This window comes from Lontra canadensis, unplaced genomic scaffold (assembly GCF_010015895.1).
Source record: "Lontra canadensis isolate GAN:19392208 unplaced genomic scaffold, GSC_riverotter_1.0 scaffold4, whole genome shotgun sequence".
Classification (NCBI taxonomy): domain Eukaryota; kingdom Metazoa; phylum Chordata; class Mammalia; order Carnivora; family Mustelidae; genus Lontra; species Lontra canadensis.
This window is the reverse complement of record NW_022630998.1, coordinates 31074034-31087037: the sequence shown is the minus strand read 5'-3', so window position 1 is coordinate 31087037 and position 13004 is coordinate 31074034. Positions and strand designations below refer to the sequence as shown.

General features: G+C 37.6%; 1 protein-coding gene across 7 annotated transcripts in view; it reads left to right on the top strand.

The window, feature by feature from the left end:
• The window catches only part of ATG10 (autophagy related 10), a 306219-nt gene that overhangs the window by 216923 nt on the left and 76292 nt on the right, over positions 1-13004 (top strand). The window lies entirely within an intron of this gene.

The window sequence follows — 13004 nt, the reverse complement described above, 5'->3', positions numbered from 1 at the left end:
TGTGCCTCCACCCACTAATCCCTCTCCTGTGTTATTGTAAAACAAACCCTAGACATTAGCCTGTCTTTACTAAACTGATCCCTCTGCCATCTGTATTGTTAGCACCTGAGGTATTAAAATTTTAATTCATTTTTAACAAGACTCAAATTGCCTCACTATCTTTCCTTTTCATTTTTTAATAGAAATATTTTAGTTAACTGTAGATTCACATGCAGTAATAAGAAGTAATCAGAAAGATTTCATGTACTTTTTACCTAGTTTCGCCCAGAGGTAATGTCTTGTGAAATTGTTATATAATATCACAACCAGGAAATTGACATTGATACAATCCACTAATCTTATTTGGATTTCCCATTTTTGCTTGTGTGTGTATGTGTGTGTGTATTTGGTCTATATAATTTTATCACATGTAGGTTCACATATCCACCACCAGAGTCAAGATACAGAACAGTTCCATCACCACAAGGATTCCTCATGTTGCACTTTTGTAACACTAACCCATGTCCCTTCACCCACTTCTGAACACTAATCTTTTCTCTTGTCTTCATTTCTAAAAATCTGACATTTCAAAAACGTTATGTGAATGGAATTATATAGTTTGTAGTCTTTTCGTATTGGCTTTATCACTTGCATAATTCACAGAAGAGTCACCCAGGTAGTTGTGTATATCAATAGTTTGCTCTGTTGAAGAAGTAAAAACCAACACCACAGAAATACAAACAATTATAAGAAAATATTATGAAAAATTATATGCCAATGAATTGGACAACCTAGAAGAAATGGATAAATATCCAAAACTGAAGCAGGAAGAAATAGAAAATTTGAACAGACAGATTAGCAGCAATGAAATTGAGCCAGTAATGAAAAATTCCCAGTAAACAAAAGTCCAGGACCAGATGGCTTCACAGGTGAATTCTACAAACATTTAAAGAAGAGTTAATACCTATTCTTCTCAAACTGTTGCAAAAATTAGAAGAGGAATTCAGTGAGGCCAGTATTACCCTGATACTAAAGCCAGATAAAGACAGCACAAAAAAGAGAACCACAAGTCGCCATCTCTAATGAACATGGATGCAAAAAATCCTCAACAAAATACCAGCACACCAAATCCAAAAGTACGTTAAAAAAGGATCATTCACCATGAGCAAGGGAGATTTATTCCTTGGATGCAAGAGTGGTTCAATATTCACAAATCTATCATCTTGGTCATCACATCAACAAGAGAAAAGATAGAAGGTAAGTCAGTCCAAGATGGTGGAGGAGTAGGAGACCTTAATTGTGTCTGGTCCCAGGAATTCAGCTGCATAGCTATCAAATCATTCTGAACACCTGCAAACTCAACTGGAGATCAAAGAAAAGAATAACCACAACTCTATGAATAGAAAAGTGACCACTTTCTGCAAGGTAGGAGGTGTGGAGTAGTGAATCCGAGGCAAAATATTAGAAGATAGATCCCGGGGGGAGGGAGTCTTTGTCAGCCAGCTACTGGCAAGTGATAGAGTAGCAGAGCATGAAATCAGAACTTTTAGAAGACTGCTCCAGTGAGGGACATCGTTCAGGCTGCTAAGTGGGGACGAAACCCTAGCTGGGACAGTGTGGTCTCAGGATCCTTGGGATCACCAGAAGACCAGGGGTGTCTGAGTGTGGCAGAGCTCCCAGGCATCAGAGTGGGGAAGCCATCTGCAAAGAGTGAGCCTAGGAGTGGGCTCTCAGCTTGGGGTTGCCTTAAACCATGAATCACAGCACTGTTAGGCCACTGCTTTCTGAGCAGGGGCCCAACAAATGACAGAACCCTCCTTCCTTCCCTGGGAGGAGCAGCTCTGCAACATGCCACAGGAGTCTGCAGGTTTTGGAGACTTGAAATGGGGTTGCATGCCTGAGGTAGAAATGCTTGGTCACAGGTTGAGTGAGCACACAGTGCGGCCAGAGACCAGGGAGACAGGAGTGCTTTTCTCGGCACACTAAGGAGAGGGGCCCCAAGTTTTCCGTCTAGGGCCAGAGATTGGGAGGCCGCCATTTTCATTCTCGTCCTTTAAAGCTGCATGGAAAGCCTTCAGGGAACAAAAGGCACATAGAGCAATCTGGAGCAGATTACTTAGGCCCTCTGGCAAAGGTGGTAGAATTCTGCCTCCGGCAAATACAGTTGAGAACCAGACAGCAGGCCCCTCCCCCAGAAGATCAGCAAGAACATCCAGCCAAGACCAAGTTTACCAAGAATTGGGAATTGTAAAACTGCAGCTCTAGGGGAATATAGCACATAGAATTCATGGCTATTTATTTATTTATTTATTTATTTTTACTTTATCAACTAATTATTTTATTGACTCCTTTTTAAAATCCTCCTTAATTTGAATTTTTACGGTTACATTCTAGCCCTTCATTGTATCTAATGTTATTTTGTATATATATAAGTTTGTCTTTCTTTACAATTTTGGGATGCATTTTCTTCTAACAGATCAAAATACACCCAAAATCCAGGGTATGGCCCTGTTCTATTCACTTGTCTGATTGTATTCTCTTTTTTGTTACTGTTGTTTTTCTATTTTTTTTCTTTTTCTTCTGTTTTTCTTTTTTGTCTTGTTAAAGCCTTTTTAAAATTTTCATCTTTACAGTTACATTCTATCCTTTCAATGTATTTAATTTTATTTTTATTTTTGTATATGTAAGTTTTTCTTTCTTTACAACTTTGAGATATAGTTTCTTCTACCAAACTGACCAAAATACACTCAGGAGAAGCATATTGCTTTGTTCTATTCACATGTCTTTTGCTATCCCTTCCTTTTTTGTTGTTGTGTGTTTTGTTTTGCTCTTTTGTTCTTTTAATTTCCATTTTTACAGTTATATTCTATCCTTTCATTGTATTTACCTTTATTTTTATACATATATATGTTTTTCCTTCTTTACAATTTGGGGTCTAGTTTTCTAAAAAAACAACCAAATTACACACAGATTCCAGTGTATTGCTCTATTCTGCTCACCTGACTGGTTATATTCTCTCTCTTTATTTCCCCCAGTTTCGAGTCTCATCTGATTTGTTTAGTGTATATTTCTCCGGGGTCATCATTGCCATTTTAGTATTTTGTTTTCATGTTCATCTATTCTTCTCTGGACAGAATGACAAGATAGAAAAGCTCACCTCAAGAAAGAACAAGAGGCAGTACTGACTGCCAGGAGTCTAATCAGTATGGACATAAATAAGATGTCAGAACAAGAGATCAGAATAACAATTATAAAGGTACTAGCTGGGCTTGGAAAAAGTACAGAAGACACTAAAAAAATCCCTTTCTGGAGAAATAAAAGACCTAAAATCTAACCAAGTTGAAATAAAAAAGGCTATTAATGAGATGCAGTAAAAAATGGAGTCCCTAACCTCTAGGATAAATGAGGCAGAAGAGAGAATCAGTGATATAGAAGACCAAATGATGGAGAATAAAGAAGCTGAGAAAAAGAGAGATAAACTGGATCATGAGGGGAGAATTTGAGAGATAAATGATACCATAAAGTGAAACAATATTAGAATAATTGGGATCCCAGAAGAAGAGGAAAGAGAGGGGCAGAAGGCATATTGGAGCAAACTATAGCAGAGAACTTCCCTAATCCGGGGAAGGAAACAGGCATCAAAATCCAGGAGGCACAGAGAACCGCTCCCCAATAACAATAAGTCCGCACTTTGACATACAATAGTGAAACTTAGAAGTCTCAGAGACAAATAGAAAATCCTGCAAGCAGCTCCAGACAAGAGATAAGTAATCTATAAGGGTGGAAACATTAGACTGGCAACAGACCTAACCTCAGAGACATGGCAGGCCAGAAAGGACTGGCATGATATACTCAGGGTGCTAAATGAGAAAAACATGGGATGAAGAATACTTTATTCAGGTAGGATATCATTCAAAAAGAGAAAGAGTGATAAAAAGCTTCCGGGACAAACAGAAACTTAAAGAATTTGTGATCAGCAAACCAGCCCTATAAGAAATATTAAAAGGGATCTTCTAAGCAAAGAGAGAGCCCAAAAGTAACATAGACCAGAAAGCAACAGAGATAATATAAAGTAATAGTCATTTTATAGGCATTACAATGCACTAAATTCATATCTTTCAGTAGTTATTCTGAATGTAAGTGGGCTAAATGTCCCAATGAAAAGATACAGGTTATCAGATTGGATTAAAAAATAAGAGCCATCTATATGCTGTCTGCAAGAGATTCATTTTAGACCCAAAGAACATGTCCAGATTTAAAGTGAGGGGGTGGTAAACCATTTACCATGCTAATAGATGTCAAAAGAAAGCTGGGGTAGCAATCCTTATATCAGACAAATTAGACTTTAAACCAAAGACTGTAATAAGAGATGAGGAAGGACAGTATATTTTAATTAAAGGGTCTATCCAGCAAGAAGACCTAACAATTGTAAATATTTATGGCCCTGACATGGGAGCAAACAAATATGTGGGCCAATTAATAACAAAATCAAAGAAACACACCGATAATAATACAATAATAGTAGGGACTTTAGCACCCCCCTCACTGCAATAGACGGATCATCTAAGCAGAAGATCAACAAAGAAATGTGGGCTTCGAATGATACACTGGACCACAGTTATATTAAGAACACTCCATCCTAAATGAACAGAATACCCATTCTTCTTGAGTGCACATGGAGCATTCTCCAGAATAGATCACACCCTGGGTCACAAATCAGGTCTCAACAGGTACCAAAAGATTGGGATCATTTCCGTCATATTTTTGGACCACAATGTTTTGAAACTGGAACTCAATCACAAGAGGAAATTTGGAAAGAACTCAAATACATAGAGGCTAAAGAGCTTCCTAGTAATGAATGAATAGGTCAACCAGGAAATTAAAGAAGAATTTAAAAAATTCATGGAAACAAGTGAAAATGAATACACAACTGTTCAAAACCTTAGGGATGCAGCAAAGGTGCTCCTAAGAGAGAAGTATATAGCAATACAAGCCTTTCTCAAGAAATGAGCAAAGTCTCAAATATACAACCTAACCTTACACCTAAAGGAGCTGGAGAAAGAACAGCAAATAAAGCCTAAACCCAGCAGGAGAAGAGAAAAAATAAAGATTAGAGCAGAAATCAATGAAATAGAAACCGAAAGAACAGTAGAACAGATCAATGAAACTAGGAGCTGGTTCTTGGAGAGAATTAATAAGATTGATAAACCCCTGGCCAGACTTATCAAAAAGAAAAGAGAAAGGACCCAAATAAATAAAATCATGAATGAAAGAGGAGAGATCACACAGACCCAAAGAAATACAAACAATTATAAGAACATTTTATGAGCAACTGCATGCCAACAAATTAGGCTATCTGGAGGAAATGGATGCATTCCTAGAGAGTAGCAACTACCAAAACTGAAACAGGAAGAAATAGAAAACCTGAACAGACTCATAACCAGTAAGGAAACTGAAGCAGTAATAAAAAAATCTACCAACAAACAAGAGCCCAGGGCCAGACGGCTTCCTAGGGGAAATTCTACCAAACATTTAAAGAAGAAATAATACCTGTTCTTCTGAAGATGTTTCAAAAAATAGAAATGGAAGGAAAATTTCCAAACTCTTTCTGTGAGGCCAGCATTACCTGGATCCCAGAACCAGACAAAGACCCCATCAAAAAGGAAAATTACAGGCCAATATCCCTGATGAACATGGATGCAAAAGTTCTCACCAAGATACTAGCCAATAGGATCCAACAGTACATTAAAAGGATTATTCACTCTGGGATTTTGTCCTGGGTTGCAAGGTTGGGTCAACATCTGCAGATCAATCAATACCATATACTACAAAAAGAAAGGACCAGAACCATATGATCCTCTCAATAGATGCAGAAAAAACATTTGACAAAACACAGCATCCTTTCTTGATTAAAACTCTTCATAGTGTAGGGACAGAGGGAACATACCTCAATATCATATAAACTGTCAATGAAAAACCCATACCAAATATCATTCTCAATGGGGAAAATTGAGATTTTTCCCTTAAGGTCAGGAACATGGTAAGGATGTCCACTCTTACCACTGCTGTTCAACATAGTACTAGAAGTCCTAGCCTCAGCAGTCGACAACAAAAAGAAATAAAAGGCATCTAGATCAGCAAAGAAGTCAAACTCTCACTCTTTGCAGATGACATGTTACTGTATGTGGAAAACCCAAAAGACCACCCCAAAATTGCTAGAACTCATGCAGGAATGCAGCAAAGCAGCAAGATATAAAATCAATGTACAGAAATCAGTTGCATTCCTATACACTAACAATGAGACAGAAGAAAGGGTATTCAGGAGTCAGTTCCATTTACAATTGTATCCAAAACCATAAGATACCTAGGAACAAACCTAAACAAAGAGGCAAAGGATCTGTACTCAGAAAACTATAGAACACTCATGAAAGAAATTGAAGAAGACACAAAGAAATGGAAAAGCCTTTCATGCTCATGGATTGGAAGAACAAATACTGTTAAAATGTCTATGCTACCTAGAGCAATCTATATGTCCAGTGCAATCCCTATCAAAATACCATCAACTTTTTTCACAGAGCAGGAACAAATAATCCTACAATTTGTATGGAACCAGAAAAGACCCTGAATAGCCAAAGGTATATTGAAAAAGAAAACCAAAACTGGTGGCATCACAAATCTGGACTTCAAGGTCTATTACAAACCTCTAATCATCAACAAGAGTGTGGTACTGGCATGAAAACAGACACACAGATCAGTAGAACAGAATAGAAACCCCAGAAATTGACCCTCATCTCTATGATCAACTAATCTTTGACAAAGCAGGTAAGAATATTTGATGGAAAAAAAGACAGTCTCTTCAATTAATGGTGTTGGGAAAATTGGACAGCTATATACAGAAGAATGAAACTCATCCACTCACTCATATCACACACAAAGATAAACTCTAAATGGATGAAAGACCTCAAAGTGAGATAGGAATCCATCAAAATCCTAGAGGAGAACACAGGCAGCAACCTCTGTGACTTCAGCTGAAGCAACTTCTTGCTAGACATGTCTCCAAAGGCAAGGGAAACAAAGGCAAAAATGAACTATTGGGACTTCACCAAGATAAAAAGCTTTTGCACAGCAATGGAAACAATCAGCAAAACTAAAATGCAACCTACTAAATGGAAGAAGATATATGCAAATGACGAATCTGATAAAGAGTTAGTATCCAAAATATATTAAGAAAACTGATACAATTCTATACCTAAAAACAAATAACCCAATTTAAAAAATGGGCAAAGGAGATGAACAGACATTTCTCCAAAGACATACAAATGGCCAACAGACACATGAAAAAATCCTCAACATGACTCGGCATCAGGGAAATACAAATCAAAACCCCAATGAGACACCAGTCAGAATCTATAAAATTAATGTCAGGAAAAGACAGATTTTTGGCAAGGATGCAAAGAAAGGGGAACCCTCCTATACTGTTGGTGGGAATGCAAGCTGGTGCAGCCACTCTGGAAAACAGTATGGAGGTTCCTCAAAATGTTGAAAATAGAGCTACCCTATGACCCAGCAATTGTACTACTAGGAATTTACTCCAAAGATACAAATGTAGTGATCCAAAGGGGCACCTGCACTCCAACATTTATAACAGCAATGTCAACGATAGCCAAATTATAGAAAGAGCCCAGATGTCCATCAACAGATGAATGAATAAAGAAGATGTGGTAGATATATATATAATGGAATATTCAGCCATCGAAAAATGAAATCTTGCCATTTGCAATGATGTGGTTGGAAGTAGAAGGTATTATGTTAAGTGAAATAAATCAGTCAGAGAAAGACAAATACCATATGATTTCACTCATATGTGGAATTTAAGAAACAAAGGGGGAAACACACACACACACACACACACACACACACACACACACACAAAATCAAGAAAGAGACTCTTAACTATAGAGATTACCAGGATTACCAGAAGTGGGTGAAATAGTTGTTGGGCATTAAAGAGTATGCTCATTATGAAGAACAGTGAGTAAGGAAGAGCATCGTTGAATCACTTTTGTACACCTGAAACTAAACTAATACTGTATGTTAACTATATCGGAATTAAAAAGCTCAATAAAAATGAAAGCAAAAAAACCAAAACAAAACAGTTTGCTGTTTTGATTACTGAGTAGTGTGGAATACTGTATCACTGTTTAACCATGACCTGTTGAAGGACATTTGAAATATTTCAAGTTCTGGGCTATTCTGAATAAAACTGCTCTGAACATTTGTGTACAGGTTTTTTCATTTCTCTGGGATAAATGCCCATGAGTGTAATTGGTGAGTTGTATGTTAATTACATGTTTAGTTTTATAAGAAATTGCAGTATGATTTTATAGCCAAGCAGCAGTGTATGAATGATCTAGTTTCTCTGCATTTCCACCAGCATTAGAAGGTATCATTGTTTGTTATTTTAGCCACTCTGATAGATACATAGTGGTATCTAATTGTAGTTTTAACTTGCTTAATGGCTCATTTGCCACTTGTTTATCATTTTTGGTGATCTTTTGCATTTTTATTTCTCCATTTACTTCTTTTCAGACTTTGTGGTGGGGATGGTGTTGCTGGTGAATTAACAATGAAGTTTGTTGTCGAATACTTGGATGGGAGGAAACAGATCTGCTCCTGAAATAGAAAGTGTTGCTCACTATGGTTCTCAGCTCTGTGTTAGAGTCTCTGGGAGTACAAAGATGAATAAGACAAGAACCCTAGTCTAATACCATTTGGCACTTTCAGAAGGGGAAGCAGAAAAGATGTAGAAGATTGAGGTTTCCAAATTGCATGACATTTGCATGGGTATCATAGAGGTGACTGTGAATGATGGAAAGATCCCGGCAGACACAAGCTGAGGATTCAAATTCATTTAATATGAGTTAAGGATGCAAAAATGTCTTTGCCCATAGGTAGCTGCCCAGAGCAAGGGACTGGGAAACACAGCAGCCCTCCCAGTGAAAGAAGTGCTCAAACACTCCTGTTTTTAAACCCCACAAAGGTACTCCTGCTGATGAGAATAGTGATTAGAGTGAGACTTCTCATGGCTCTTCAGGAAGCTTGTTTGTCCCCTTTCTTATTCCTTGGGCCTCCTAACTGTTCCAGAGAAATTGGATTTATGTCCAATTGATCACCACTGCAAGTACCTGCTGTCAACCCCAGTGCATACCTGAGTGTTGAATTTGAATTTAAGTGAAGGAGATTCTTTCTAGGAATTTTATCCTCCCTAGCAGCACTGAGTCTCAGGCAGTCTGTATCTGCAGTTTGCTGCAGAAATTAATGACCCACTTCAGTATTTACTAAGAATTGGACAGTGATTGTCTAAGGAGAGAAATAGCTCAATAGAGAATAAGGAATAAACATACACACAAATTTAATTTACAGTAAAGGTGGCATTAAGAAGCAGTGGGGAAAGAAGGACTGTTAGAAATCCTTTGGGAAAAATTCTCACACCATATGCAAAAACAAAATTTAGGTCGACTAATGATCTAAACGTAAAGTTAAAGACATAATATGTATGTGTGTGCAGAATAAAGTTTAACATTTTTATAATTTTTAAGGGTGAGGTGGACCATAGTAGGTGGCCTTTTAATGAAGATGGGTAACTCAGAATCTGCAAAAAGAAAATGTATGGATTTTACTACATAAAAGTGACAAAAATCTTTTTTTTTTTTTTTTAAGGATTTGTTTATTTACTTGAGAGAGAGTGAGAGAGAGAGAGCATGAGAGGGGAGAGGGTCAGAGGGAGAAGCAGACTCCCCACTGAGCAGGGAGCCCGATGCGGGACTTGATCCGGGGACTCCAGGATCATGACCCAAGCCAAAGGCAGTCACTTAACCAACTGAGCCATCCAGGTGCCCGAAAAAAATCTTTATGATAAAATAAGAAACAAAGTTTAAAAGAAAACTGAATGAAAATGTTTTTTATATATACACACACAATACATATACATACATATACATATCACACATATCTTTGTGCATCTTTGTTTTTGTATGATGCAGAGGGAGATATCTATATCTAATAAAAGTTATTTCTAATATACGAAGAGTTTAGATACTTCCATAGGAAAGGTGCAAACTAAATATCAAAAAATAGGCAAAGGGTAGGAACAGGCAAACCTCAAAATAATGCAAATTACCAATACACATATGAATAAATGTTCACTTTCACTAGGAATCAATAAACTGGAATTTAAAACCAAAAAATGCTGGGCACCGGGGTGGCTCAGTTGGTGAAACATCTAATTCTTGATTTTGACTGAAGTCATGATCTCAGGGTGGTGGGATTGAGTCCCAAGCCTAGCCTATGGAAGTATCTAAACTCTTTGTATATTAGAAATAACTTTGCTCTTAGCAGGGAGTCAGTGTCTCCCTCTCTGCCCCTCCCCCACCTTTCTAAAAATAATAGTAATAATAATAAATCTTTTTAAAAAGGCAACAAAAGGGGTGCCTGGGTGGCTCAGTGGGTCAAGGCCTCTGCCTTCGGCTCAGGTCATGATCTCAGGGTCCTGGGATCAAGCCCCACATCAGGCTCTCTGCTCAGCAGGGAGCCTGCTTCCCCCCCTCTCTCTCTGCCTGCCACTCTGCCTACTTGTGATCTCTCTCTGTCAAATAAATAAATAAAATTTTAAAAAAAATAAGGCAACAAAAGATGACATTTAAAAATTCATCAAATACACAAAAATTAAAAGCAAATAATATTCAAGTACTTACGGGATGTGGGAAAGGACATTCTCCTACATTCTTGCTGGGAATATAAATCGATGCAGCCTTTTTCTGAGGACAGATTGGCAATTATCTATTGAACTTTAAAATGCACATACCTTTTCATACAATAATGCCCTCTTTAGAAATCTACCACAGAAAAATAGAGGTGTATAAGGATATATGTGGTATGATATGTATTGTAGTATTAGTTGTAGTAGCAGAAAATTATTATCAACCTAAAATAGCTAACAATATGAAAATGCTAAAACAAACTATAGCATAGTCATGTAATGGAATACAGTGAAGCCATTAAAAGAAAGCAAAACAGTTGGTTAAGTAACTGCCTTCAGCGCAGGTCATGATCCCAGGGTCCTGGGATCGAGCCCCACATTGGGCTCCCTGTTCAGAGGGGAGCCTGCTTCTCCCTCTCCCTCTGCTGCTCTGCCTGCTTGTGCTCTCTCAGGTAAATAAATAAAAATATTAAAAAAAATTTAAAAATGAAAGAACAAAATCTACAGCATTGATGTGGTAGGACGTGATAAGATGTCCGTGACTAAAAAGCAAAAAAATCAAATCAAGGAATATATGTATATGCATCATGTTTTGTTTTGGGTTTTTTTTGAGAGAGAGAGTGTGTGCACATGCACGTGTGTGCGCACATGTAAGGGAAGAAGCAGAGGGGAGAGGGAGAGAGAATTTTAAGCAGCCTCTCTGCCCAGCACGGGGCCTGAGGAAGGGCTCAGTCTCATGACTTTGAGAACATTTCCTGACCTGAAACCAAGAGTCTGAGGCTTACCTGACCCACCCAGGCGACCCTATACATCATGATTGAATCAAGGGTGGATGGGTGGGTGTAAGTGTATGGGTGTGTGTGCACGTGATTATAGGCCAAAAAATTGTGAAAGTCTGGGAAAATACTCACTGGTTAAAAATGGTTACATACTGGGCGCCTGGGTGGCTCAGTGGGTTGAGCGACTGCCTTCAGCTCAGGTCATGATCCTGGACTTCCAGGATCGAGTCCCGCATTGGGCTCCCAGCTCCCTGGGGAGTCTGCTTCTCCCTCTGACCTTCTCCTCTCTCATGCTCTCTCTCACTCATTCTCTCTCTCAAATAAATAAATAAAATCTTTAAAAAAAAAATGGTTACATACTGAAAGAATAGAGGTGCTGGGATGAGGGGAATTTCCCTTTTTATTTTATATACTTGTGCAGTATTTGCAATTTATTTATTTACTTAATTTTAAGAGAGGGATGAGAGGGTGCAGGGCAGAGGGAGAGAGGGTGAGAGAATCTGAAGCAGGCTCCATGACCATTGTGGAGCCCAACACAGGGCTCGATCTCACAACCCTGAGATCATGACCTGAGCTGAAATCAAGAGTCAGGGGCTTTACTGACTTAGCCACCCAGACACCCCTACAATGATTTTTTTTTTTTTAATCTATAAAGACATAATGCTTTATAATGTTAAAAAAAAAAAGGAAAGAAATTATAAATACAAAACAAACTAATCTTTGACCAAAAAGAAAGAATTTGGTTTGAAGAACTGCTTTAAAGGAGATACAGGTAACTGCCTAATGAAAAACCAAATAAACAGAAAAACCTCTTTCTTGCGACTGTATTAACTTTCTGTATTTGGAATATATATTTTGTTGATTTCTCTCTGGTTACTTAATTCGTTCTATTTAATTGATAGTGTTTACCGGAGTTTAGTGAAAACTATTTTGTAAGTATCTCGGTTGTGATTTATCCAGTGTAGTATCTCCCCCAATGAATTGACTGTGAGTGGGCAATTAGTAAAGCAGATACAGATCTGGAGAGGAGTCTGTGGCTTTGCTTATCTCCACAGGAAACCTTATTTCATATTGATAAAGTTTGAAATCTTTCCTGTAACTCTTTCCAATTGTTCATTGTTGTACAGTTTTAATGAGGGGTAGAAATGAGCCAAACCAACCTGCTTCTTTCCTTTTACTAATTTAATTTCAAAGGAAATTTTTCAACTCAAATCAACCCAAATAAATGAGTATAGATAGAACGAGATTCTGACTTAACATGTCCAATTAATTGCTTCCAAACATTAAGATAAATTCCTTAGAAACACCCACAAATAATAATAATTTTTAAAAAAATCCCTCAGTAAAGAATGATTAGTGAGAAGTGAGCTAGCTATAACCATCTTTACTTACAAAAACCGTGTTTAAGTTGGCATTAGCATTTGCCATTTATTCTATTATAAATATCAAGATTTATTGTAGAAATATGCCACAGATAGCACAATAAT